Genomic DNA, 26,282 nt, shown 5'->3' with positions numbered 1-26,282 from the left:
AACAAAGTTTGGGGGCAGTTTGTTAGGCAGCAGTAGCTAACTGATACACCCACAATCCTCTTATTTCCCTTTTTCTTGTTTATGTAGACATTTCCAAATGTTTTCTATTATAAACTAAAGTGGTAATCAATATATTGATGCAAGTGGAGAATGTTTCTGTGAGTCTTCATTTGCTTTAAAAAAAAAACGGACAATTACATTTTAAGACCTGCAACTTATCAAATACTATGTGATTGAGTGAAATTCTGGAGTCATCTCTACAAAATTATCATTGTCAAACAAATATAAGCTTTCATATTGCATAATTATTTCATATAATTGTTGTATATGTAAATGAATGTAGGACCAGTAAACATGTATTTTTCTTAGGACACTTATGGCACAAGTTCCTATCCAACCTCACACCAGACAAATCTCAAGAAACCTCAGAAGCTCATAGAAACTTATGTGTTGGCCTAGCAAACCCTGAACATATTGACTCCTTCCAGATGGTTCCAAATAATAATCCATATTATTTTTTTTTACCAACCCATCTTTTCTAGAGAAAAGATGGCTACCCCGCCCAACATTTGGCCACCTGCTGCAATGGCCAAACCATTTGTGGGTAAGTTGTGGCTACTCAGAAGGCATATTGGAAGTGGTTCTCTAGCAAGTCATTTGCCTAAATGAAGTCATTCTAATTAATCTAATGACTGCTTCATATAAGTTGAATGGCCTAATAATAATAGCAGCAATCATTTATAGTGCTTTTTCATTGCATGTATATAGGCCTTGCCCAGTCATGCCAGTCTGAGATGGTTGATATTTGAGAAGTATTGTCTAAGGGAAATACTGACCACCAAAGGTCTATTGCAATATAGTCATGTTATTTATTTTAGGTCCCTGGGTTCATTATTATTATGGTCATTATTGGTGGTGGTGTTTTGTTGTTATTGAGATCTCTTCAAGAGAAAGAGACATCATGAAACACATTTTTGGAGCTTTGAAAATCTGTTCTTACTGATATTGTCATTTGTGTTTTTCACCATTTCTTATATAATGAACCAGACAATAAATTCTGTTTAGATTTTGAGGCTGTTTTATAGTATCTCTCCTTTGACAAACTATTAAGTTTCCTTTTACTAGCTATGGAGAATTATAATTGTCCTGTTGTCCCCTTTTTTGGACTAACAAGGAAGAGTAATCACATATGTATCTTCAACTTAGAACATTCTACAACTCTTCCACTCCCTTTGTCTTTTCCTCCATGACTTAATTATTATTTGTGCCTTTACTATAATGGTTCTATTACATTTACATATTTTTGTAGGCTCTTGGACTGCTTTTTGGTAGTATTCCTGCCCTATCCTGACTATGTAGGCCTCTGGAAAATTCTTATTTATTTTGACCTTTTATCTTACCAGAAAATAGAGATATCCTCATGGAGTATAGTACCACGTGGCTCATCACTCATTTTGCAGAGAAGCGAAAGCTCAGAAAATCTGCCTACTGAGACGGTGTTCTTGTGGCAGGTGACAGAGCCAGCTCTATATCAGAGGCCCTGACTCATGTTCTCTTTGAATTACTGAAAATGTGAAAACTCCCTGTATATCATTTCAGACGGTGTAAGGGGCTTCATTTTTTAAATTTTAATTAAAATCTTTTTTTTTTTTTTTGGGTGGGGAGACAGGGTCTCACTCTGTCACCCAGGCTGGAGTGCAGTGGTGCAATCTCTGCTCACTGCAACCTCTACCTCCCGGGCTCAAGCAATCCTCCCACCGCAGCCTTCTGAGTAGCTGGGACTACACATGTGTGCCACCACACTTGGCTAATTTTTAATTTTTTTTGTAGAGATAGTGTCTCCCTATATTATTCAGGCTGGTCTGGAACCTTTTGTCTCATGTCATCCTCGTGCCTCAGCTTCCCACAGTGTTGGGATTACAGGCATGAGCCACCATGTCTGGATTGGGGCTTCGTCTTTAGAGAAAGATATTAGAACTTTTTTGTTATGTATCAGTGAAAGTTATATTTTCCAAGCATTCCTGGCATTTACTCCTTCTTACTCAAATCCAAGTCCGGAGGTCGGTGAGATAATTATCAGTTTAAGTCCTGAATTTTATAGTGTTCTTTTTCACTTATATAATTTCAGAATCTTAAGTTCCACTCACTAAGAAACCAAGGGTCTGGGTTATCTGGCCCAGGATTCTCCCTGTCTCTACCATACCATCCTGAGACTCCAGACTGGAATACTCACAAATCCTCCATATTCCCCCAGGGGCCACTTGTCACCTTTCTATGGATGGAAAGAGAGAGATAACCCTGTAAATGCCTGCCTCCCTCTCCCCAGGCAGTTGGTATCTCTGGTTAGAGTCACTGGGGGAAAAAAGGGCTCCTTGCTCCCCTCTGCATCCCATATAATTCTCCCGCATCCATCAATCTCCAGTCTTCTCAGGACCCTTCTGGGGCAGCACTGTCTTGTGAGACATGGGGCTCTTATATATATACTCAAGGCCTGCTTGGTTCAGGAGCCTGTCTGAGTGACCAGGTAAAATTAGACCTAACTTGTAAAACTGGATCATTTGTATCTTAGCTGCCACCATATAGTAAAATTGCATCTCCCTAAAGGCATGTTTTTAAAAATGATCCTTTCATATGTCTATATTGAATACAAGAACTTAGCTGAACTCAGGAACTAATAAGCATCAATCATTAGCTGTATGCTAAAAAGCTTTCAAGTATTTTTTGCAACTTTTTTTTTTTTTTTAAAGAATGCCTAGTGAACCATCTCAAATCAAATAGATATATAAGTGCATTTTATTGAAAGAAACTAGAATCTCACGGCCGGACACGGTGGCTCACGCCTGTAATCCCAGCACTTTGGGAGGCCGAGGCAGGTGGATCACGAGGTCAGGAGATCGAGACCATCCTGGCGAACATGGTGAAACCCCGTCTCTACTAAAAATACAGAACAATTAGCCAGGCGTGGTGGCGGGCGCCTGTAGTCCCAGCTGCTCGAGAGGCTGAGGCAGGAGAATGGTGTGAGCCCGGGAGGCGGAGGTTGCAGTGAGCAGAGATCACGCCACTGCACTCCAGCCTGGGTGACAGAGCGAGACTCTGTCTCCAAAAAAAAAAAAAAAAAAAAAGAAACTAGAATCTCAAAATGTTCTCTGAAACAAATTGATTAATCAGTCTCTGCTTTTTCACTGTCTTATGATCAGAGTTTCCTCTGCTAATAAAGCCCTCTGTCTTCCTATTGCTGCTTTTACTTGCTCATTCAACAGGTTTTTCCTTTACTGTCTAAATAAAGAAGAATTCGTGCACAGTCTGAATGGGTCAGGATTTCATCCCATGGCCATGTGGGAGCTCCAGGATGTGATCTTGGGGCTGGTACATCACTTAAAACCAGAGACAGGCTACCTATCTGTGAGAAGAGGACCTAGGTAAGGTGAAGAATGTGGGAAGGAAGACAGAAGTGGTAAATCTGAGGTGACCCAGATGAAAACAAAAATAATGATTACGTTGTTGGCTAACACTAATTGAAGACCTATTTTAGGAAGTCATTTAATCTGCCTCCATTCTCTTTTTTAAACTTAATTATCTATTTACAAATTCCCATAAATATTTACTGAATGCCCTTATAATAGGTGTTTGATTAGATTCATTAATTCGTTCATGCCTTCTGCGAGCTGGGTAGTGACTTCCCTGTTAGGGATATAGCAGTGGAAGTAGCAAAGTCCCTGTTCTCAAAATGTTTATATTCTAGTGGGGCGTGGGGCAGACAGTAGGCAAACACATGGCATGTCAGGCAGTAATAAGTGCAACAAGGAAAAATATATCATGCAGGGAAGAGTTATAGTGATAAAGGCAGGGTGGGAAGAGAAAAGACTTTTATACTGGTGGTCAGAAAGAATGTAAATCTAGGTTTTTGTTGGAAAGTTTTGAAATTGTTAGATTTGTTTTCTTAGAATATATTCAGATAATTTAAATCCCTTTTGGGCAGCAATTCTGAAATTGGGACTGTAACTTGCAGAAAACCCCCTGCCATGCATTGGTACACCTTTAGCCATGGGACCTGGAGGAAAGGAAATAATCTAAAGAACCCTGTAGCATGTAACCCCAGAAGTCACCTTGTCCTTAACTTGTAAAACACCCTTTGTGGCTGGTCTGACGTCAATCAGCAAGGGTTGGTGGATGATTCATCACCATGTTCATACCATTGTTGGTTCCTGTTATTGTTTTTCTCCTCACATTGTAGTTAATCATTTGTTGGAGTTGGGTTAAACACTCACGTGCTTTATTAGGTCTTTTCCTACAGTTTCATGCAGGCCAACTCCCTTGTGAAAATGTAGGGGTGGATTAGGTTCTATTTAGTTTCAGGCTGTGTTTCCTTTTCCCAAAGGGGCCAGCACATTGAATTGAGAGGCCAGAATAAGGGAACCCAATTTGTAAAACAAAAATCATGAGTCTCCATAGGTTGGAGGACAGCGTGCCACTCTTTGGCACAAGCAAACTCACCTGGAAGGTCTTAGTTCTACTCCAAAATTACCGTAAAGTTTAAAATAATTCCATAATAAGGCATTAACCTGAACCCTCATCAGCAGATAACAAGAGAAGGGAGGACAACCAGGATTTAAGAATAAACACGAGAAGGATGGAGACCAGACACCACTAGGATTTCAAAAACCCAGATCTGTTTTCAAAATACACTCTAACCCCAAGTTTCTGAGTTGAAAAGTCACTCCTAAGCTATGCAGACTTGAAGGGAATAGCTTAATAAAACTCTCCCACTCCCTAGCCAGGATGAGGTACAGTCAAACAGCAGGAGGCCTTTAGCAAGTCTTTCTTTCCTTTTTATATTTTCTTCTAAAATATCCTCCTTCTTAGCTTAACAGCAAACAAGACAGACACTGCAGACCTGACTCGCTCCGTTTGGATTGGGACACTTTCTTTCCATCGGCTTGTCAGAAGAGTCTTTGTCTTTAAACACAGAAAAAGATAGATCTCCCCACCATCAACAGCATATTTCTGACCAGGCTCCAAATGAAACTTCAGACCAGACTGGATTCTTTCAAAGCCAGGCTGAGCTTAGGCTGGGTCCTGCTTGCAGAAACTACTAATGACTTGCTGGTAACCACCCAAGTCCGAAAAGCCTACAAACACTTGAAATAGGGCTTTAGAATTGAAAAAGAAGTTTCTTCTCTTAGTTCACTCAACACCATCTGGCTAGCTTTTATAATCCTTATTGCACTATGATTAATTTTTTTATACCATAGATTTCTGCTAATTAATTGTAATTACCAAGGACAGGAAATTTCAATGTGACCAGATCATGTTTATTCAGAACAGCAAAGTTAGAGAACTGTGCTTAAACAGATGTTCTCAGGATTATAGAATTTTTAAAGCTGGGTAGAACCCCTGAAATCAACCAGTTCAAATAGTTCACTTAATAGATGAGGAAGCCTGGGCCCAGGCTTTGTAGCCAGTTAGGAGCAGAGCCCTTAAGAGAATCCTGACTCCCACACTCCCAGTCCAGGTATGTTTGTACTCTGTCCCACTGCCTTGAGAATGGGTGCGAACCAGAAGCAGCCACTTCTCTTCTTTTGGGTGGATTCATCAAATTCAGGATGGAATTTGGTCAAAATGTCTCATTGCATCATCATGTAGCTTTGAAACTCCAAGTTCTTTGGACATAGAGTTCTTGTCTATGTGATGTGAACCAATAAATTCTCTGGAAAAAAAAAAAAAAATTAGTCCAAACACTTGGCTGGTGTCTGAGAGGGGAAAAACAAAAAAAATCTAGGTGATTGAATTTCTGAAATCAAATTAAGCAGCTGTTTTTGCATCTTGTGAACACTCATGTTGGGTGTAGATAAACTTGTCCAAAGCTGGGACTGGGCAATTGAATTGAAAGGAAATTGTGTGGCAGCTCTGTAGCACGTGACTTACCCATGCTTGCCGGGCTTCTGGGCCGATGGGGAAGCTGCTGCTGTAGTCCCGTGGTTTTCAAACTGTCAGGCTACATGTTTATTTTTAAACAGCACAATCCTTATTTCAAATGAAGTATTTATGTGTATGTCTACATGTAAAATAGATAAGGGGCATATTTTTGTTTAAAGTGATAACTTTCTCTTTACAAACAGCAATAAATGGGAAAAATAAAATGGGCTTAACGTACTAACATTTGAAATTGTGAGTTACAGGAATCCATTTTAGTCATAGAGCAGCGTTGGCACCTAATTTGTTTCTGTATGTGGATCTACTGGCACAGCAGCTCACTCATCTGGTGTAGCCAGTGCTGTACATGATCGGGCCCGCAGGAAGGATGCATGCATTGATTGCTCCTGGCTTGCGAGCTTGTGAAGGCAGGAGCTATATCTCAATTCACCATTTAATCTACCCCACCCCAAAATGACACCTACTGCCAGACTTTAACAAAGTAGGCATCCAGCAAACAGTGGCTGCATTAGGAGGTAATGAGCTTGTACCTGATGAGGTTAACTAATGGTGGTGTACTGGAGAGCTCAGAGGAGCTGAGAGCTATGGTCAGGTCAGTAAGTTTAATGAGATACTCTTAACTGCATCATGAAGGTTGAATCAGAACTGAATGTGCCAGCTTGGTTCGTACAAACTCTCCCTCCTTCTTGCGTAATCTAATTAATGAGATTCTCTTCATTCAAGTGGTCATCAGAACAGGGACATTTTTCAACTCTTTTTCTAACTTACTCTCCTCCCCTTTCAGCCAGTAATAAGCTGCATAGATTTTATCTCCTATATGGACCTTTTTGGCCTCTTTAGACTATTCTTTTTGCTAATGCTTGGGCTCAGGCCTTTATCATCTTTCACCTGGACTATTGCAATAATGTTCTAACTGACACACTTGTCTCAAGAGTCAACCTTTTGTAGCCTATGTTGTGCTTTGTTATAAAATCTATTTTCTAAAAACCCAAACCTTGTCAGTTAAATCACCTGCTACCAAAAAACCTTCAATGGCTTCATAGTGTCTATTGGTTAAATTTCAAACTCCTTTGCAGGGTATTCAAGGCTATGCTTTGCCCTCTGTCCTCACTGCCCCACTTCATGAGACCCTTACTTTACCAACATGGTGGACACAGGTCTTCTTGGGGCCTCTGCTCCTTTGCTTGTGTTCTTCTGCCTGAAATGGCCTTGCATGCTCTCAGCCTCTGATGCCTGTCTCCCAGTAGACAGCGCTTCCCATCAAGGCAGCTCCGTGTCTGTTTTGCTCAGCGTTTTATTCCCAGTGTTAAGTACAGTGTCTGACACATAATTGTTATCCAGTTAATATTTGTAAAATAATTAGAAGAATATAAAAAGGCTGATAAGTACAATTTGCATTGAATTAATATTCAACTGCATTTCCATTACTAGGAGGTAGTATACCATTTAGTATACTTTGAATTGAATTGACACTCAACTGTATTTCCACTACTAGGAGGTAGTATACGTTGAATGAGAGTGCTCAATTCAGTTCAGGACCAGACATAATAGGAAACACAAAGATTGGTCAGACATCATCTCTACACTGTAGAGAGACAGTCTGAAGTAATCAGTGCTGGCAGAGAATGTGATAGCCATCAAAAGAACCAGGCAGACTATAATAGGTAAACCAAGGTAGTGGTCTCCTTACTGGATTCCTATGATTTCTGTCCCTTCCGATATAATCTGCATGTATTTCCCAGATTCATCTTCTCAAGTGCTCTTTTGGACACATCCTCCCTCATCCTAAAAATTAAATGCCTTGTGACCCTTGTTAGTGACAGATAGAAGTCCAAACAACTTATTAAAGCCATATAGTCTTCCCAAAGGATCCCAAAGGATCTGACTGTCATGACCTACCCTTGTGGGATTCTGTCTTGCTCCAGGGAACATCTTGCATCCCACAAGCCTATGTTGCTCCATTCCTGGAAGGAAGAGCCATGGCATGAGGCGGCAACACCGTCCTAGGAGCAGTGGTCGTTTGTGCTGGTTCATGATACCCTTGCTTGTCTGGATCCTAGGAGGCAGGTCTCAGTGTCCTAGACTGAACTCTGTTCTCTATCTCTTGCTCTACAAACTGCCCCGCCCCCAATCACATCATACATTCAGGGTGTTTCTCAGAAAAAACAACTGGAGTTCCCTGTCCTGGGCTCTCCCTGCCGTATAATCAGGAGCTTGTAGAATTATTTCTTAGCTTAACTTACATTGTTTTCCAAAGTCTGCTCCCTCCCTACTTTATAGCAAAGATTCTAGCAATTCGAGCTCATCAGAATCATCCGAGAAGCTTACTAAAATGCAGATTTCTGAGCCTCACCTTTGAGAATGATGAGTTTTAAATCAGTATTCTGGTTGATTCTGATGCAAATAGTTCACTAACAACACTCTGAGAAACATCTAGAGTGTGGTCACCAATAGTTCTTCCGCATGTATTCATTCATTCATTCATTCATTCATTCATTCATTCATTCATCCAACCACAAACATTGGCATTTCTTCTACAACAGAGCTTTTGTAACAAGAATTGGATATGATGGGATCAATTAATTAAGAATAATGGATTACAGTTACTGTTTATTCCAAACAACTGTATTCTAAAACCACTCAGTAATCATACCTTCTTAAGGAAGAAAATGTTCGAATTTGCCCTGCACAGCTGCTTGGAGAAGCTGTGTAGTTTATTTGGCTCATTAGTGAATGATAAGAAAATGTGAGCAACTCTGCCCTTACATGGTGATAGGAAAAGAAATGCCTTTCTTAAGCTAGATGAATGGTTTTGCTCAAAGATGTTTGGTTTTGTAAAGCTATGCTCTTATATATGTATTTTTAATTCCAGAAAGAAAAAAAAAACTTTGTAATCACACATCTGAAAATTTAACCCCTAAGTCCCTATATGATTTTTGATAAGTAAATATTTGCCAAGAACATAAATTTTAAAGTATAGAGAACAAATTGCATTAGTTCTTTTAGCCTACTAAGTTCCAAATACTGTGATAGGGTCACAATGATAGAATGACAAACAGGACTTGCTTTTTTGGCCTGAAAGAGTTTATCAGGGTTTATGATGATCATAGTTTCTCAAGCCAAAAATTAGGAGCTGTAATATTATATATAGTCTTTCAAATCTGAATGTGAAATTATTAAGATTCCTGAATGCACATTCCTCTTTCTGTATGAATTCACAACTTCAGCCAGACTGATCTATTCACTATCATCAACCTTGCCATGCACATTCCTGCCACCTCTCCTTGGTTCTTTGGAGTACCCTCCTTTCTCTTGTTCTACTCATCTAAACCTAACTTTATCCAAGATCCAGTTAATGTTCTACCTCCTTTGCAAAGCCAACCTAAACCATCTCCGACCACAATGAACTCCAGTGCCCCTTTCTCCCTTATTGTTTACCTTCTTACTTGGCATTTAACAGACACCAAGGCATTGTTACAAATCTTTTTACGCACAGGCTACCTCCCCAGTTACACTACTGCACAATCCTTTGGAGGGCAGTCATTATACCTTATGTGTCTTTGTAGTTTGATTGGGCGTAGCCTCTGACCCATAATGGGTACTCCTTAGACCTAAGGTATGGATGAGAGGGTGAACATTATATGTATTCTATATTTACCAAATATTCTTCATTATTGTCCATTCTGTTATGCAGATTCCGAATTTCAGTTATGTCTACAATATCTACAGTTTCAATGATGAGTGTTGTCAGGTTGATAACCCCAAGCTATCGCCTAGGAGTAATGTCTATTTAAAACCAAGAGTTTCAAACTCATGCCTTCATGGGGCAGGCAAGTAACCAAGTTGGACTATGTCCATCCAGCTCCATGTTTTTCCCACAAGGGAACACCAGGAAGATCAACCAAGCCTGTCTGTGTGATGGCCACTTCTGGCTGGTGGGCCGCTGGGTTGCAGTCTCTGCTTAGAGCCAGCTGGTCTGAGCAGGTTCATGCCTCTGCAGTGTATAATACTAGGCCTCTAGCTCCATCAACTCTCCATGGTCTTTTAACCCATTGCTATGGAAGTTTGTTCTCTGGTTAAGGCCCTTTTGCCACCCAGATCCAAATGCAATGCTTGACTGAAACCAAGTACAGAGATCTGTCTCCAGGTCTACCCTAATGAATTTATGTCTATCTCTACATAGATCTTTATTCTCAAAGATCAATACAAGCTCACCAGGCAAAGCTTTTTGTTGCCTTTCCTCTGAATTTGACAGCCAAGGGTGCCCCAGCTAGTTCCAACTCTCTGCTGCCCTTTACAGGTCCTTGACCTCATTGCCTTCACCATTTAGCTGGGTTGACTCTCTGAGTTCCAAAAAAAGAGATAAAGAAGATCTTGTGGTCTGAGATTGATCGTGTATTTTGTGTCAAGTGATTTTGTGTGTGTTTGGCCATTAATTTTTGTTCTGGTTGTGTGTGGGGAGGTGATTTTTTCTTAACTTACTTTCAATTATAGGCACATTCTGGTCTTTCTTCTTTATGTATCCACCGTCTTTCTTTTCTTCAACTTAAAACAGCAATGCTATAAAGTAGAAGAAGTTGGCTACTTTGGTAAAAACAGAATGGTTTAACCAAAAGCACATGAAATTTGGGGTGAGATAGATCTAGGTTTTAATCCGGCCTCTACTAATCATTGCCTCCATGAACTTAAGCAATATTATTATGGTTTTTCCTCTACAGAAGAGGGCATTATGTAATCATGCGCAAGCAAAACTGACTCATAGATGGTGCTCAATCCTGTTTTTTTTTCCTTCCTTAAGAAATATTTTCACTTTGAGTAAAGTAGCCACAGTATCTGCTTTCTTGCTATAGAAATTAGCACTCACTGTATGGGAGACATTTGTAACCTACTCCCCTCTCTCCCTTCTCCTTCTTCTTCAGTCTGTGGTCTCTTAGATTCAGGAAAGAGCATATACATTGGGCAGATGTTTAGTCAGCAACTGAGCAATTACTTTCTCCCATCCCTGACTAAAGGGATGGCCTGCAAGCTCGGGTAGCATTCTTCGACTGTGAGCCACAACCCTTATGCAATGTTAGCTATATGAAAACGAGGCAGCCTGCTGTACCCTGTTAAATGACACTGAGTCTGGGATGGCTCCTTGGAAGACTTGCTTCTACTTCCTACCTATAATAGCTAAATATGATTCTACTAGCACCATCATAGTATAGGGCAGGACCTGATTCATATTGTGGTTTGTTGTCAGGCATTTTACCCATTATATTATATAATCATCAGGAGAAACTTGTATGTTAGGCTATCCTTCCCATTTAACAGATGAGGCAGCTGAAGCTCAGAGAGGCTGAAGTACTTGCTTAGGGTCATAGAGTTAGTAAAGGTCAAAGATAGGATTTGAGCCAAGTTCTGACCGGACACAAGTTTGTGCTTGTATGGATTGTGTTCCATTGCCTCTAAAAAGCAAGGGATTCTGAGAGTCAGCCAGTGGGGAGGGCAGCCTGCAGGGATATAGATCTTCATTCGGCTCCACATGGAGCCACAGGTATTTGGCATCTCTCATTGCCCTATGGGGGCTCGTAAAGAGTAAATTGAAGGTCAGTTTTAACTGCGACTCCATAAAATAATAATGTCAGATCATAGCCTTTTGTCTGTTGCTGTTCCAGTGTTGATTGATAGGTTACATTTTTAAAGATTGCATCGGCAATTTATGCTTTATTACTCCTGAATTAGCGTAATGCTTCAAATCATCTTGTTGTAATTCAGAATAATTATCTATAATTAAAAATAAATTCTTGCAGGGTGAGAATATCAATTCCTATTCAAAACCCTTTATTTTGATTGTGCCTATCAGCCTCCACCCAGCTCCTACCCAATAACTCTGAGCACTCGTTGAGGAGCTAACTTTGCTCTATCCAGTGCTTTTGTATTTTTTGCACCATTGTATATTCTCTTTTGAGATCAGCATTCCTTTAGGTATTTTGCCTTAGTTGATGCTCTTAAAGATACTGGCTTTTGTTTGGTTGGTTGAGTTAATTCACTTTGAGATTCTGATGAAAGCTATGAAACATACTTTAGAACAAAAATCACACAGGCACATACAGACAGATCGTGCATGGAATTTCAGGAGACTCAAGCATCCCCTAGGACTCAGGTTCTCTAAGTATGTCCCTGACCAGCAGCATTAGCAGTACTGATAACTTGTTAGAAAAGTAAATCCTTTGGCCTGACTGAATCAGAAACTTTGGGGGTGAGGACCAGTAATCTGGGTTTTAACAAGGTCTTCAGGGGATTCTGATGCCTGGAAGTTTGAGAACCACTACACTAGGAAGAGTTAAGAACTCTGGCTTGGCAGGATGTCACTGAACATGCTGGAATAAATATTAACACTTCTGAGAGCAGGAAGGGTAATGGATCCGTGAAAGCTCTGAACTTATTACCTTCACCGGGTGTTAACACCTGTTTCATGTTTCAGACTAAGGATCCATTTTCTCCCATGGGAGCAAAGCTGGTGGCACTATCATCTTCCATGTGGAGAGGTGAAGAACCAGCTGGGGACACCCCCAGGGAAATGCTCCCAGGTGTCTGGAAATATTGAAGAAGATAGAGGAGGTGATAAAAATAGGTGGGTTCTCTCACTGGGTACATACCCATACTTAGATGGCCCACCTGGCCTGGCCTAGGAGTCACCTTTCTCTGAGACAGGCAAGTACTGGAGACTCTTATGCTGTACAGCAGAGTCTGAGTATGATTAGAGAAAACACAATTTGGTGCTTAGATTTTCAAGAGGACAGAGATGAGTCCCAGCTACTTGGGAGGCTGAGGCAGGAGAATCGCTGGAACTCAGGAGGCGGAGGTTGCTGTGAGATGAGATCATGCCATTGCACTCCAGCCTGGGTGACAAGAGCAAAACTCCATCTCAAAAATAAATAAATAAATAAATAAATAAAAATTAAAAAAGAAGTCAGAGACTGACTTTTAGAGTCAGTCTCTAAGTTTTTCCATGTAGGAGGTTATATGTCTCAGCCAGATAACTGTCATTAGATTTAATCTTTTAACTATGCTTCCATGCCTGGGTTTTATGATGTGAGTAAAATCTAAGTAAAGTTACCTAGATTCATAAAGAAGTTCTCATTTAAGACCTGAATTTCTCTTGAGCAAACACTTTCATACACACAGTTTATTGCACTAGATACCATAATCATTTACCCTCCATGAGGACAGAGACCTGGTTTCCTTGCTTACGGCAAGTGCCCAAAAATTTTTTGGCTAAATAAGTACATTTATTATCTCATTGAATTTCAAAACAATGCCCAGAAATCTGACCTGAGAATTATTGGGAGGCACAATTCTTCCCCTCTCCATATTTGTATCTTAACCATAAAGTGAAAAGATCTGGCCTTTTATTTTGCTGTTCACAAAAGGGAGGAGTACCTGGACTTCTCTGGCAAGTTTGGGAAAAGGAACTCTTGTTTCATGCATCTGCTCAGACACAGAATGTGCTCTGCTCACTGCTTGCTTATTGCAAAGGTTTCTGGGGTGAGTAGACTTGGGTTACTTCAGTTTGACTAACACTGATGTGGGTAGATTTACTTATTTCCAGCATGAAATATTCCGAAGTCCATTTGGTGATGGGTCTGAACTACATTATCCAGTCCAGCTTTATCTATGCATAGATAAAGATTCTCTTCTGTCTGACCTCTTTTATTTCCTCCATGGCTTCAGCACACCAGTGCTAAGGACGGGTGTTATTTAGCATCCAAATAGAGATTGCAGCCTTCTGAGATGTTGCCTTTCCCTGTTATATTTCATGCCCTTGTTTCCTGAGCTGACTAGGTTTGAACACTTTGTTTTCTACAGATCCTGGTAGAAATCTCAGAGTTCCTTTTTTCCTCTGAAACTCCTTCCCTGTTCCAGCACTAGTTGTTCTGAATGTTTCAGTCGCTTCCTAATGGAGTCCTCAGAGTCACTGGCTAGAGAAGACTCTCTCATCCCCTAGCTGCTGGCCTCATCCAGGCTTCTAGTACAAGAGCTGCCTCAAGCAGACTGTGTCATGTACACACCACACAATCTTCCAATCCACTGCAATGTATTTGACCAGGGGTGGACACTGGACCCATGAGTAGAGGCTCAATGGAATCAAATTTTCCATGGCTTGCAGTCTGTGAGGTAGTCTGGTACTAAAGCAGTGTTCAAATAAAGTCAGAAAATGATTAACTAGGCCCAAACTGGAATTCTTCTTTGAGGGAACTGAACTGGAGATATAGACAAATGTCCACTAGTTGGAAGGACAGCCCAGGAACGAAGGTGCATAAGGGAGCTGGAATCTTACTGTAACTGAGGCTTGTTAAGGAAGAACACCAGAGAGAAATCACCAAGAATCTGCTGCTGGTTGCTACATGGATAATCAGGGTGCTAGAATTGCCATGAATCTCAAGTCTAGTCATGTTCTACCTCCAATACTTTTGGGAATCTGGATATGTCTTTTTCCTTTGCAGCCAGTGAAACCCAGCAGAGACTCTCATAATCCATGATGCTTCCATTTTTCTTTTCTGAATTCCCTTTCTGCTTCTCCAGCCCCCTCAAGAAAATTTCTGCATGGTATTCCTCAAACAAATAGAGCATATCTCTCCATTCCATATCAAGCAATTCTATCCATGGCTGGGTTACTCCCCACCTCACATAGGACCTTCTTGGCCTCAGGGTCTTGTGTAATTGATGGGGTGGAATAGAGGAGGAAGAGTAGGGCAGATGTGGAAAACACAGCTTGGGGGCCGATCTCCATTCTTCGATGTGCCTAGTTTGGCTCACAAGTATTTGTAAGAGAACATTTTTTGAATTAATTTCTAATGTTTGAAGAGGATATTCCCTCCTTAAAAGTTCAGATTTCTGGATTCTCTTAAACTTTGCATACCTGATGGCACTGGGCCTCCTTTCCCCCGAGCACAGTCGTTCAGAGCTGGGTAGCGGCCAGCCAGCCTTCTCCAGTTGAGCACATGCTTAGCACTAGTTCCTTCCTGGCCTGCTTTGGTCATGTATGTTACCTCTCTGACATTTGCTGTCATTTGACTTTGCGCTCACTGATAGAGACAGAATGAGGGAGCAGATGTGGAGGAGAAATGGAAGAAGTTATTCATTAAGCCAGGGCTAGGAAGAGTGCTAAGGAAGAAGTTCTAAGGACGGGAACCCAGCAATGTCATTGAGTTTGATGAGAAGGAGATCATTGATGGTTTCCATGAGTCCAAAAGTCAGATGGCAAGAGAGTGAAGAAGCTGATGATGGTTATGTAGGGTATAAGAAATCCAAAGAACTGAGCCATGAAATGCAGAAGAGAGGTATGACAGTTTCGGGGATGTAAAATAGTGACCATTGATAATGTCTTCAGAATGAGACCCATGAAAGAAGGTTAACAAAGAAGGTCATGCTTATGATATGAAGGAAGAATAGATGTTGTCCAAAAGGGAGGTAACATATCTATGACAAAATATGTATGGTGAGATGGAGCGTTCTGATTAGACATGGGGAAGATTAGTTTTCCAGAGCTAGAGAGGGTTCATCTGTCTCCTCTGAGATTTGTAGACTCTGATGGCATTTTGTCCATGTTTTAGTTTTCCTTTTAGAATGGAGGGAACCTGAAAAAGTTTTGGTTCACCATCGATAGCAGTAGGTTCCATTAAAAGATCCCCACGATAGTTTCTTTTGTTGAATATTGTCCTGTAGCACTGTTTCCTTTTCTTGGTGCCCTTAGGAAGATCACATATGAAATTAGCACCTCAAATTTACATAAATAAATTTGATTTACTGAAAATACTATGTAGTAGCCATTAAACATCATTTGTGTAGCCTGCTTGTAATCACTGAGAATTATGACTTCTGTTTACAAAATCCACGTGCCTCAACCCACAACTGCTGAGACGTTACTTCCTTCAAGACCTTGAGTAGACTTGGTTCATGTTCTACTTCCTTACCTTCCTAGGAGTCTTACTAAATATACCCACTTCTGTCTTCCTCAAGCTCCCAGACTAAAAATATTAGCTATTGAATAAATGCATAATTATTCATCGAGGCTGAGTCTTCACATATAGCTGTGACGAGCTCTTTATCTTCTCACATAGCCGTGACCAGCACTTGAAGGAAGCCAGGACAGTTCTTTTAGATTCTCTTCCTTGAAATGCCACCTCTTCCTTCCTCTGTGGCCTCACGCTCCTCAATTCCTGCTTTTTTGAAAGCCATAAACCAGGTGTAATGTTTGCCTCCTTGGCTTTATCTCTGCCTGAGGCACCCAGATGCCCTCCTGAATCTGGCAAGAGAAGAGACTCCCTGTGCTGGTGGCTGCTATCTTGTTTTTACTCCTCAACTCTGATATTCCCCTAATCCCATCTTGCGACTTGGCTACTTTTCCCAGTATAAACGCTTTTCCGTATGGCAACTCCCACAATGCACAGCTGGGGAGTTTCTCTGTTTACAGCTTCCTATGGGTTCATTATATTTACTTGATGGGGAAGGTTTCAATTACACCTCAGCCAGCTCATCCTCTTTAATTCATACTCCCACTACCTGCTCTTGTTACCTATCCTTCTAAATATTCGTCACCTATGTGAAGGTAATAAAAAGATCCTTCTGGGTTATCTCCAACTCTATGTCTCTTTTCAAATAACAACTGATTGCCTGAAAGAAAAAATTAAAGTCTGAGGGCAGTGAGCGATTTGTAGAATGTGCAGCATCTACATTCATTGGAGCTGGAGAGATCTTGGAGAGAATTTAATCTAAATTCTTACTTTCCAGATGAGGCCTAGGGCAGAGAAAGGATTTACTCCAGATCATTTTATTCATTAATAGAAGATCTCTTGCCTTCCCACACAAGACTCCACACATGCATGATTCTTTTTTGGTTTTTTATTTCTGCTATGATGACACAGTCATCATATTTACGTAGTCCTATCTACATACAATGTAGTTGTGTGTGTGCGTGTGTGTGTGTGTATACACATAATACCTGGAGAATGGTTCCCAAACCTGTCTGAATCATCAGAATCAACTGAGATGCTTTTTGAAAAGACAGTAGCGAGGGTTTCTATCACATGTCCTGAAACAGAGTCTCTGAGGCTGGGCCCTGGAACCCAAGGTTTGGCCTTGGGGTTGCTGCTTAATAGAGTTCCCTTGCCCTCCCACCCTCTTTTCCCCTCCCATAAGGCACTGCATTTTCAAAGATTGGCCCCAGATTTCATAACATCATTAAGAATGTGAAAGGGACCCTGGGTGGGTTTCCTATGTTGTCATGGTAGAGCCCAGCATCCACAACAAGAGAGGCGTGCATGAGGCAGCCTGCTGCCCCAAACGCAAGGCTCTGTAACTTTAAGCAGAGCTTAGCGAGCCTAGTAACTGGCTTTGTTTGTGTGTCTACGTGGAGGAGGAGACCAGCTTGTGAGCAGTACCTGGAGCCCGTGGGCGTTCTCTGGGGAAGCTGCTGCATGAGTCAGGCCTGCAGAGGGTTGGGGACTGGAGTCCTTGACGTACTCAGCAATGATTCAGGGGCACAGCCGAGACCTCGGCATGCCAGGTTAAGCGGGTAAACCACTCTCCCTGGCAGAGTGGGCCCTGGATGCATGGTAGGGAGCCATCTTGACTTGAATAGCCATATAATCAGCACTACCAGTAAAAGAGAGGGAGGTAAGACAGTTTTCTCCTGGAATCTGCCCTGGGGTCTGAACACAAGGAAGTGGAATTGTGGGGTCAAATGGTCCAGGACATCTGCTCCCAGTGAATAAACAAATTCACTAAGGCGTTAGCTCTAGAAAGATTTTATAACTTAGCTGGATGTATTTCAGGGTGGTATCCATCAGCCAGATACAAGAGGTAGGGGATCTAAATCCCTGAATGTGTTTGGGGGGTTGAATAAGTCCCTTCTGTTGTCAATGACTTGGGACAGTCCTGGGTGAAAGAGGTGAGGTTGATCAGTGACATTTAGGCTGCTTCTAGCCCTGCTGTGCACTATGTACATATCTGAACTGAGTTCAGGTACTCCTTCTTCTTGATCCCTCTGAGGGTGAAATATTGGCCTCTTTGACCCACTGTGTGGGACAGTGCTCATAAATATTCAGTCTCTTCTGATTTTATGACTCTGACTGTATCCAAAACCTTGCTGTCTGGCAGGACAGCTAGAGGCTGAGACATAAGAGAAGAAACAGTGTGTCACTCAGATTTTTTCTGGCATGATTTTTGCTCAGAGTTGGAAAGTGCCTCTCCTGCCACACACCTGTGAATCATTTAGAAACCAGGACTCACAGAACAGAGGGCGGACTTCATGCATAACCAAAAGGTTTCCTGGAGGCCGATAAGCTGATACAGCCAGAACAATTGTCTCTTTCCAGGTAGACAAAGGAGTGCAGGCCATATGACCTTCACGTAGTTTTGTTTGTTTCTTTTTACCTTGGATCCTTTAGCCATTCTTGTTGGAGAGCCAGTCCTGGGAGAGGGGGTTTTTGACTAAGCAGCCAGTCCATGTTGAAAGAAGCATTGTGGGGCAAGTGAGCTGAGCCCCATGGTGTAACGACAGCTACAAGTTAGTGGCTTGGCCCCTTGTGTCAGTTTCTCCACCACCCAGGCACAGGTGGGAGCAGTAGGTGTGGGCTCATTGAGTTACAAGGAACCATGACCCATGATAACCAGGTCACATAATAAGGGCTGGGTTATTGCAAGAAACAAGGGGTAATGAAGAAGGAAGTTCTCTCATAAGAAACTGCTGTGTGGTTAGTCCACATAGAGACTACAGCTGGAGGGAGTGAGGCTCTTGGGAACTTAGCACTTGGGGGGCAGTGAATCCCATGCTCTGCCATTTAAGTAGCTTAGCTAACCCTGGTTTCGGTTATTCTTGATGTATGTGCTTTAGCTTCTCCTCTTACCACCGTGACTTAACACAATTTCTCTACACTGTATCTTCTGCTCAATTGTAGTTTCCACTTTCTCACAATTTTGGCTTACTCTACACTTCACCTAACTCAAAGCTACTCATTCTCTCTTTCAACCTCAGCCCCTGATAGCAACTTGAGTCTCTGTGTATTTTCCAATTCAAAGTCCTGTGAGTGAGAATATGATTGGTCCAGTGAATTCCTGTTAGAGCTCAGCATTTTACAGTAGATCTCCCGGTAAGCCTGAATAGACACCCTGAGGCAGGTGTCTACGTCCAGACCAATCAGACGAGGACAGATGTAATCAGGGCACATCTAGAACTGCTGTTTCAGCAGTGGCCCTGGGTGGGACAGTGTCCCTTAGAAAGAGCTGTGGATGTGTTCTGACCATGTTGTACTATAAGCAGTCAAGAATGAAAAACATTTCGATTAAAGGGAAAAGCAACAGTTTTAATGACAGGCAAATATCATGAACTGGGATATTGTCAGTACGTACTTAAAATATGGAGAAAATTTGAAGTGGTCTAATAAACTATGTATAGGATAAAATGTTGCTGAAACCAATAATAAATTAAGGCTGGGCATGGTGGCTCACACCTGTAATCCCAGCACTTTGGGAGGCTGAGGCGGGTGGATCACTTGAGGTCAGGAGTTCAAGACCAGCCTGGCCAACATGGTAAAACCCCATCAATACTAAAAATACAAAATACAAAAATTAGCTGGGTGTGGTGGCACAGCCTGTGGTCCCAGCTACTTGGGAGGCTGAGGCAGGAGAATCACTTGAACCCTGGAGACAGAGGCTGCAGTGAGCTGAGATTGTACCACTGCACTCCAGCCTGGGCAATAATTTTTGAGACTCCTTCTCACAAAATAAAATAAAATAAAATAAAATAAAGTAAAATAAAATAAAATAATTAATTTAATTTTATTATTTTTTTAAAATTATTTTTTATTTCAGTAGATTTTTGGGGAACATGTGATATTTGGTTACATGAATAGGTTCTTTACTGGTGATTTCTGAGATTTTGGTGCACCCATCACCTTTAGGGGTAAAACAAATTATACAAAGATATAGGGATACTGGGGAAAGGGAGAGATTGGGAGAAAAGAGGTGGAAATCCAAGCAAGTGTGACATACAAAGATGTAAGGGTTCATAGTGGAACACAAGCACTGCTGAATATGAACAAGCAAAATATGTACAATTAGGTTGAGTTAGAACATGATTAATAGGAGTCAATAGAATTTCTTGTATTTCTCTTTTAAAGAGATGAAAAGGATACTGAGGAGATTGAGGGATGTGGGTGAAAGGAAAGAAATAAAAGGGCTGTGAAATTATAGTTGGATTCCTTTAGTCTGGGAATTTAAAAAATAGGCTAAGGATTGACTTTTTAAATTAAGCTTCAAAACCTAAGGCAGCAGATGGGTAGACTATCCTTTTATTCCAATGCCACAATTAAAATCAGAAAGAAAAATGAGGAGGCAAAGACTATTGGCGAGTTGATTGCCAAGCAACCGATCAAATTGCAAAGGGCCAAGCCAACTCACTTTTCTTAACAACAAAATAATTAGGCGGTATCTGAACTATGTGAAATTATCTCCATCTTAAAGACACCAAATGAATTTGATTGTTTAGTAATCAATTCACTCCTCAGCACTAGTATCTCAGCCACAAATTCCAGGGCCCCTCGGGCCTCCGTATTTCTGACCAACTGGCTACAAATTCAGGAGTTCCTACAACCCCCTCAGGCTCAGTAGTTTGATAGTATAACTTGTAGAACTCAGGAAAGTGCTATACTTAAAATTACAGTTTAATTATAAAGGACGCAAATCAGGAGCACCCAAAAGAAGATACTAGGGCAAGGCCTGGGATGGTCCCAAACGCAGAACTTCTGTGCCCAGTCTCCATGCAATCAGAATGTGTCACCCTCCTGGCACACTGATGTGTTCACCACCAAGGAAGGGCACCCAAGCCTCAGGGTCCAGAGTTTTAATTGGGGTTTCACTGTGTAGGGATGATTGAATCATTGACCATGTGTCTGAACTCAATCTCCAGTGCCTGTCCTGGGAGGCTGGGTAAATAACAAATGGCTTGAAGCCCCGAGCCTCTAATCACATGTTTGATCTTAACCTGGCCAGCCTCCATCCTGAAACTATCTAGGGTCCCACCAGGAGTCACCCTATTAGCAAAACTCAGGTGTGGTCCCAGAGGCCACTGTCTTCTGGTGAGGCTGGAGGCTCCCAAACTGCTGCTGCTGCTGCTGCCCCTTCCCATGGGGAGAAACAGACAGCTTAGGTGGTATTTCTATTTCCTAACCTGTCTCCAGGTGGGTTGGCCCTTCCCCTCCCCTCAATGCCTTTTCCCTTCTCCTCTCCGGCTTTCCCACTTCAGGCCGCAGAGCTCTAAGATGGAGAAGTCACTCTTCCCTGTCTCATTTTTTGATTCAGATTATCCATATCCCATGATAAAAGATGGTGAAATATTTATCCCAAAGCCCCACCAAGAGTTCCAAAAAGAAAGAGTTGGTCATTGGAGCATTTTCCAAGGTCTTGGTTGGGTTGCTTAGACTGTGTGCACCTTAATCCTTATCATCAACGTCATCCACAGTAACCCAGGAGCGGTGGCCACTAATGCCTGGAAGAGGGAGCCTTCTGTGTATTTACCTAGAGAGCGAAAGTAAGCTCTGGGGAGGGAGTAGAAAATGGACCAGCAGGCACAGCAGGTGAGGTGGGAGGAGGAGAGAACGGGGAGGAAGGGTGTGAAACGCAGGCCTTCCTGCAGACAGCTGGAAAGGCCAGGCTACAGTCAGCCAGAACATGGCCTCCCAGGGAGACTGGTCTGTGGGGGCAGCCAAGGCCAATTGTTTGAAGTGGAATGAAGGATGGCAGAATGATAGTGGATGACAGCCCTGGACCTGGCCCTCTCCCTTTTCTGGATGCAGCAGGGGGCAGATGGAGCACAGGGCCAGCACGTGGGCTGCATTCGTGAGGTGCCCACATGGGACACACACGCCAGTGACTGTGGCTTGGTTGGGTCGAGATGGTCGTTGTGGGGACATAGGGACACTCCTGGTTCTCCTCTTAGTTGCCTGGTGTGCAATCTTTGGGGGCTGTTTGGCATCAGGCTGTTTGGGTTCAGATCCTGGCTCTGCCAGTTGTGACCTGTGTGATGGGTGCATTGGGTGGCCTCACACAGCCTTGTCTTCCTTATGTTGCTGTTGCTCAGTGAGATAATGTCGGTTGAAGCTTCTGTGTTACCTGGCACATTGAGACCTTTTCCCTCTTCCTCCCTGTCCTCACGGGTGCCTCAAGACCTGTGCAAGCATCCTGCCTCATTTCATTTGGTTGAAGCTCCTTCTCCACTTCTTGCTGGGCCGTGACCATTCAGGATCCCCCACTGCCCACCAGAGTCTGCACTTAAAAGTGAGTAGCGCTGAATTTGAGCTTCACATTTCCCCCTTCACTCACCCAGCCAATGGCTCAAGGACAAGCAAGGCCCTTCCTTTGCTCTGCCCACTTTCCCCTGAAGAAATAAAAACAAAATCTCCCCTCTACAGTGCCTGCTGAAATGCATCTACTGGTACATTGTTCTTTTGTTTATGGCTTTTATGCTTAGTGAAAATGCAAATTTTCTTAGAAGTCATTATATTTCAAGTCATTCTATTTGTTTATTGTATGAACAAATGAGTCACACTCTGTCCTCCGAGGACCCCGTGGGAGAGGCCATTGACCAGGAAGGAAAAGGAACAAACTCTACTTATACCTCCTTATACTTCCACTCTACTTACACCTGCTGCACAGTTTTGCTTTGAGTCCATTCCAACAAAGCGCACAAAACCAATCTCTCATCAAGTTTGCAAAACTCACGTTGTCTGCCTTTCTTTTCCTCCCCCTCCACACCCCATTTCCTCCCTACCTCTTATACTCCACTACTGCAGGAAAGAAAGATGTCATGCTGGTTGAGGGCCCACTGTGTGGCTGGCTGAGGGATGACCTATGGCATATCATTTAGAGCTCACTGCAATCCCAGCAGCAGGGACCATCAGTCTGCTTTATGAGCAGAACAAACAAATAACAGGAGAATTAGTACATTCCCCAAAGACACCAAACCTCTGGGTGGTACAGCTGGGATGTGGGCCCAGGTTTGTTTGGCTCTAAAGTGTTTTCGTAAGGCAGTGTTAGCTGTTTGCTCTTCCCTCTGGACCCTACTTTCCCCTTTCTATTTCTAGTTTATTAACCTTATTACAAATTTTTTTTTTTTTAAGTTTCTAGAAAGAGGATAATATATTTCAAACAAAAACAATCCATCACATACTCCTGGCATTTTAAAGACATCTTATTATGAAAACATTTAGATGTTCACAAAAGGTTAAGAGTAGTATTACAGCCCTCCTAGAATCATAGCCTATTTTTACAGGTTAACAGGTAAAGGCAGGTTAACAAACTGGCAATATGAACAGCATCGGCAGAGGCACAGAACAAGCAAGCTCAGCTTATATTCTCTTCACAGCCTTGCAGCAATTCCTTTCTGCAACCACCTGTCCTAGCTCAGGTTCCCATTATGTTATTCACTGGGAACAGTGATCACTAATCCTTATTGAGAGTTTACTACACAGCAGACGTTACGCCTTGTGCTTTACAAATGATAACTAAGTGATGCTCACCATCTCTCCGTGGGGAGGGCATAATTTCCACTGTCCTATTTTGGAGGATGCTGAGCGCAGAGATGTTCATTTCTTGCTCACGGCCACATGTCTAGTTAGTTACAGTGCTGGGGCAGGAACCCGGGCAACAAAACTACAGAGGCTATGCTTTATACCCTGAACTTGACTTCCTTCATTCTTTCCCTGGCTACATTTATATTGCACAGCAGAATCTGAAAGCTTCACGTTCCCCATCTTTTGCCTGTTGACAGAGCTATGCCAGCCATTCTTGTTTCTCATATCAAATGCAAACCATTTAGAGTTGTCATTTGGAAATTCTGCAACGTTTGTCCCAAGAACAGGGGAACAGGACTTTGAGCTTTCAGCCCAAATGTTGTTCACCCTCCCCACAAGTCTCTCTTTTACGTAAGCTTCACTGGGAAATCTTCAGAAACAGGGGCCTAACAGTCCCCTGACCCAGCCCCAACCCTCTGATCTACCTCCACTTCACCCTCCCATCCCTATTTTTAAATAAGATTGAGACTCACTTGTTTGTGAAGTCGCCAAATCAATTCCAATTTATTAACTGAGAACAAGCAGACAGACAAGTAAACAGAATGTGAGGTGCAAAGCCAAAAATGCAGGTTAACAAACAGACAATGTGAAAGGCATCTGGACAGGCACGAGAACAAGCCGGGCCGATCGCTCGGCCCCTGCAGACAAAGTGCCGCGGAAGGGATTAGAACACACAAGGACTTCAGCCCCGCTGAGTCCCTTTCTAGCAAAACCACGTCTTGTAGCCATGCGATAATAGCTCAGCTTGCATGAAGCATGGGGGACAAAAAGCTGGCCCCAGGGAGCCAGAGTGCGGCCACCTGGTCTGCTCTGAGAAGGACTGTGACCAGAGCAGAGGGCCTGGATGCCTTGTATCAGAAATGAAGGAGAGAGAGAACCAAGGGGTCTGCGGACATGTGTTGGGCGGGACACCCCCATTCCACACTCAGTGCTAATGCCTTACACCCACTATCTCTGGGCAACTCAGTGAGGTGGCCCTTCTTATGCCTCCCCTCCCCAGTGAGTACTACCACCAATGCTTGAGAGCATGGCCTTGGGACCAGAGCACCTGCCTTTCCATCCAGTCCCTGCTTCTCACCTAGAAGGTGTCCTTGGGCAAGTCTCATAATTGCTCTGTGCCTCAGTTTCCTCATCCAGCTATGAAGACCATAATAGTTCTTATTCCATAGAATAAGTGAGGTAGTGAGGATTTAGTTAGTATATATAAAACACTTACAAGGCCGGGCACAGTGGCTCACGCCTGTAATCCTAGCACTTTGGGAGACCAAGGCAGGCAGATTACCTGAGGTCAGGAGTTCCAGACCAGCCTGGCCAACATGGCAAAATCCTGTCTCTACTAAAAATACAAAATTAGCCGAATGAGGTGGTGGCGGGTGCCTGTAATCCCAGCTACTCGGGAGGCTGAGGCAGGAGAATCACTTGAACCCAGGAAGTAGAGGTTGCAGTGAGCTGAGATCTCACCATGGCACTCCAGCCTGGGCAAAAAGAGCGAAACTCCATCTCAAAATAAACAAACAAACAAAACAAAACAAAAACCCACTTACAACCGTGCTTGGAACCTAGAAGACACTATACAAAGACATGGTCAGACACCAGAGGAGGATGCTAGGGGATTTGGCGTCTGGCTGCCAGAGTCCAAATCCAGCCACTGCTATTTTGTTGCTGTGTGGCCTTTAGCTAGAGACTTAAATCCTCTCAGCCTCAGTTTCTTTATTTGTATGGGGAAGAAGATAATAACAGCCGTATCATGGGGTTGTCAAGAGGCTTAAATGAGTTCATATTATAAAGCACTTCAAATAGCACTTGGCCCCTGAAGAACGCTCAGTAAAATTATTATTTAACTATTTGGCTTCTGTCAAATCTTTCCTGCCAGTGACACTAAGAAAAGAGATCACCTGTCAGGGAGGTAACAGGGTGATCTGTGATATCTATGGTCCTGTTGCCATGAAGAGATAATATGAAACTTTGGTGAGAAAATGACCCCTTCTATTGGTCACTTTTAAATATCAGCCAGGACTCATTTATTCGTAGTATAGCATTTATTTTCGAATGCTACAGTTTCTGTCATCAAAGTCTTCATCCAAAACCTTTCTCCACCTACCTCTGCCACCGAAGTCCATGCCCCCTGACTTTTCCATATCAGTGATCCATCCATGCGACCGTCTTTTGTAACCAGCTCACGGGTTCCTGCCTCCTGCCTGAGTCTGTATGTTAGCCATAATTGCATCACAAAGTTATATGGCTCATAAAACAGAGCAGGATATTGAATGGAAAATTAAACCACAAGTAAGCTGGTTTCATCACACCTTGCAGGGGTGCATTAGTCGTTCCATGCGATTTGATTCCAGCTCAAAATTTGCAGTAGGGTTTAGGAAAGGCAGCTCTTCTTTACCTATTATCGCGTTCAAGGGGATTTCCTGATTCTCTCAGTGTTGTGGGCATTCTGTAAGTGTGTTGTCTGTCAGCTCCTCCCCTTATAGAGCTGCTAAAAGTACATAAGGAACATGAACTTTTGAGATTTGCTTAACCAGTGGCCACAGTGCTAACACAGCTGCTTTTGGAGAAATGGAGAACATAGAAGTTGATCTGGATGCTCCTGTTTGATCCTGTCTGTGTGGCACTGGATCTAATAGTGGGCTGTGCAGGCCAGGCCTAGGGCTGGAAAGCTGCAGATAGAGAAACAGATCCGTCAGAGGTCATGGGAAAAGGATCCATGGATTTGGTGATAGGGTG

The 26,282-nt window shown here is 42.6% G+C and overlaps 1 long non-coding RNA gene across 2 annotated transcripts; it reads right to left on the bottom strand.

Moving 5' to 3' along the window:
- Positions 1–5,501: 5,501 nt before the first annotated feature.
- LOC135968099 (uncharacterized) lies at positions 5,502–25,978 on the bottom strand. 2 transcript variants are annotated; one of them, XR_012426863.1, is made up of 3 exons: positions 25,651–25,978; positions 10,417–10,494; positions 5,502–5,707 (listed from the first exon to the last, which is right to left on the bottom strand). It is a non-coding gene; the product is annotated as an uncharacterized lncRNA (long non-coding RNA). The 2 variants fall into 2 exon arrangements; XR_010582567.1 differs by lacking the exon at positions 25,651–25,978 and adding an exon at positions 23,496–24,107.
- Positions 25,979–26,282: the final 304 nt, after the last annotated feature.

Source organism: Macaca fascicularis, chromosome 17 (assembly GCF_037993035.2).
Source record: "Macaca fascicularis isolate 582-1 chromosome 17, T2T-MFA8v1.1".
Classification (NCBI taxonomy): domain Eukaryota; kingdom Metazoa; phylum Chordata; class Mammalia; order Primates; family Cercopithecidae; genus Macaca; species Macaca fascicularis.
The sequence above is the reverse complement of the archived record's forward strand: the minus strand, read 5'-3'. Positions and strand labels throughout refer to the sequence as shown.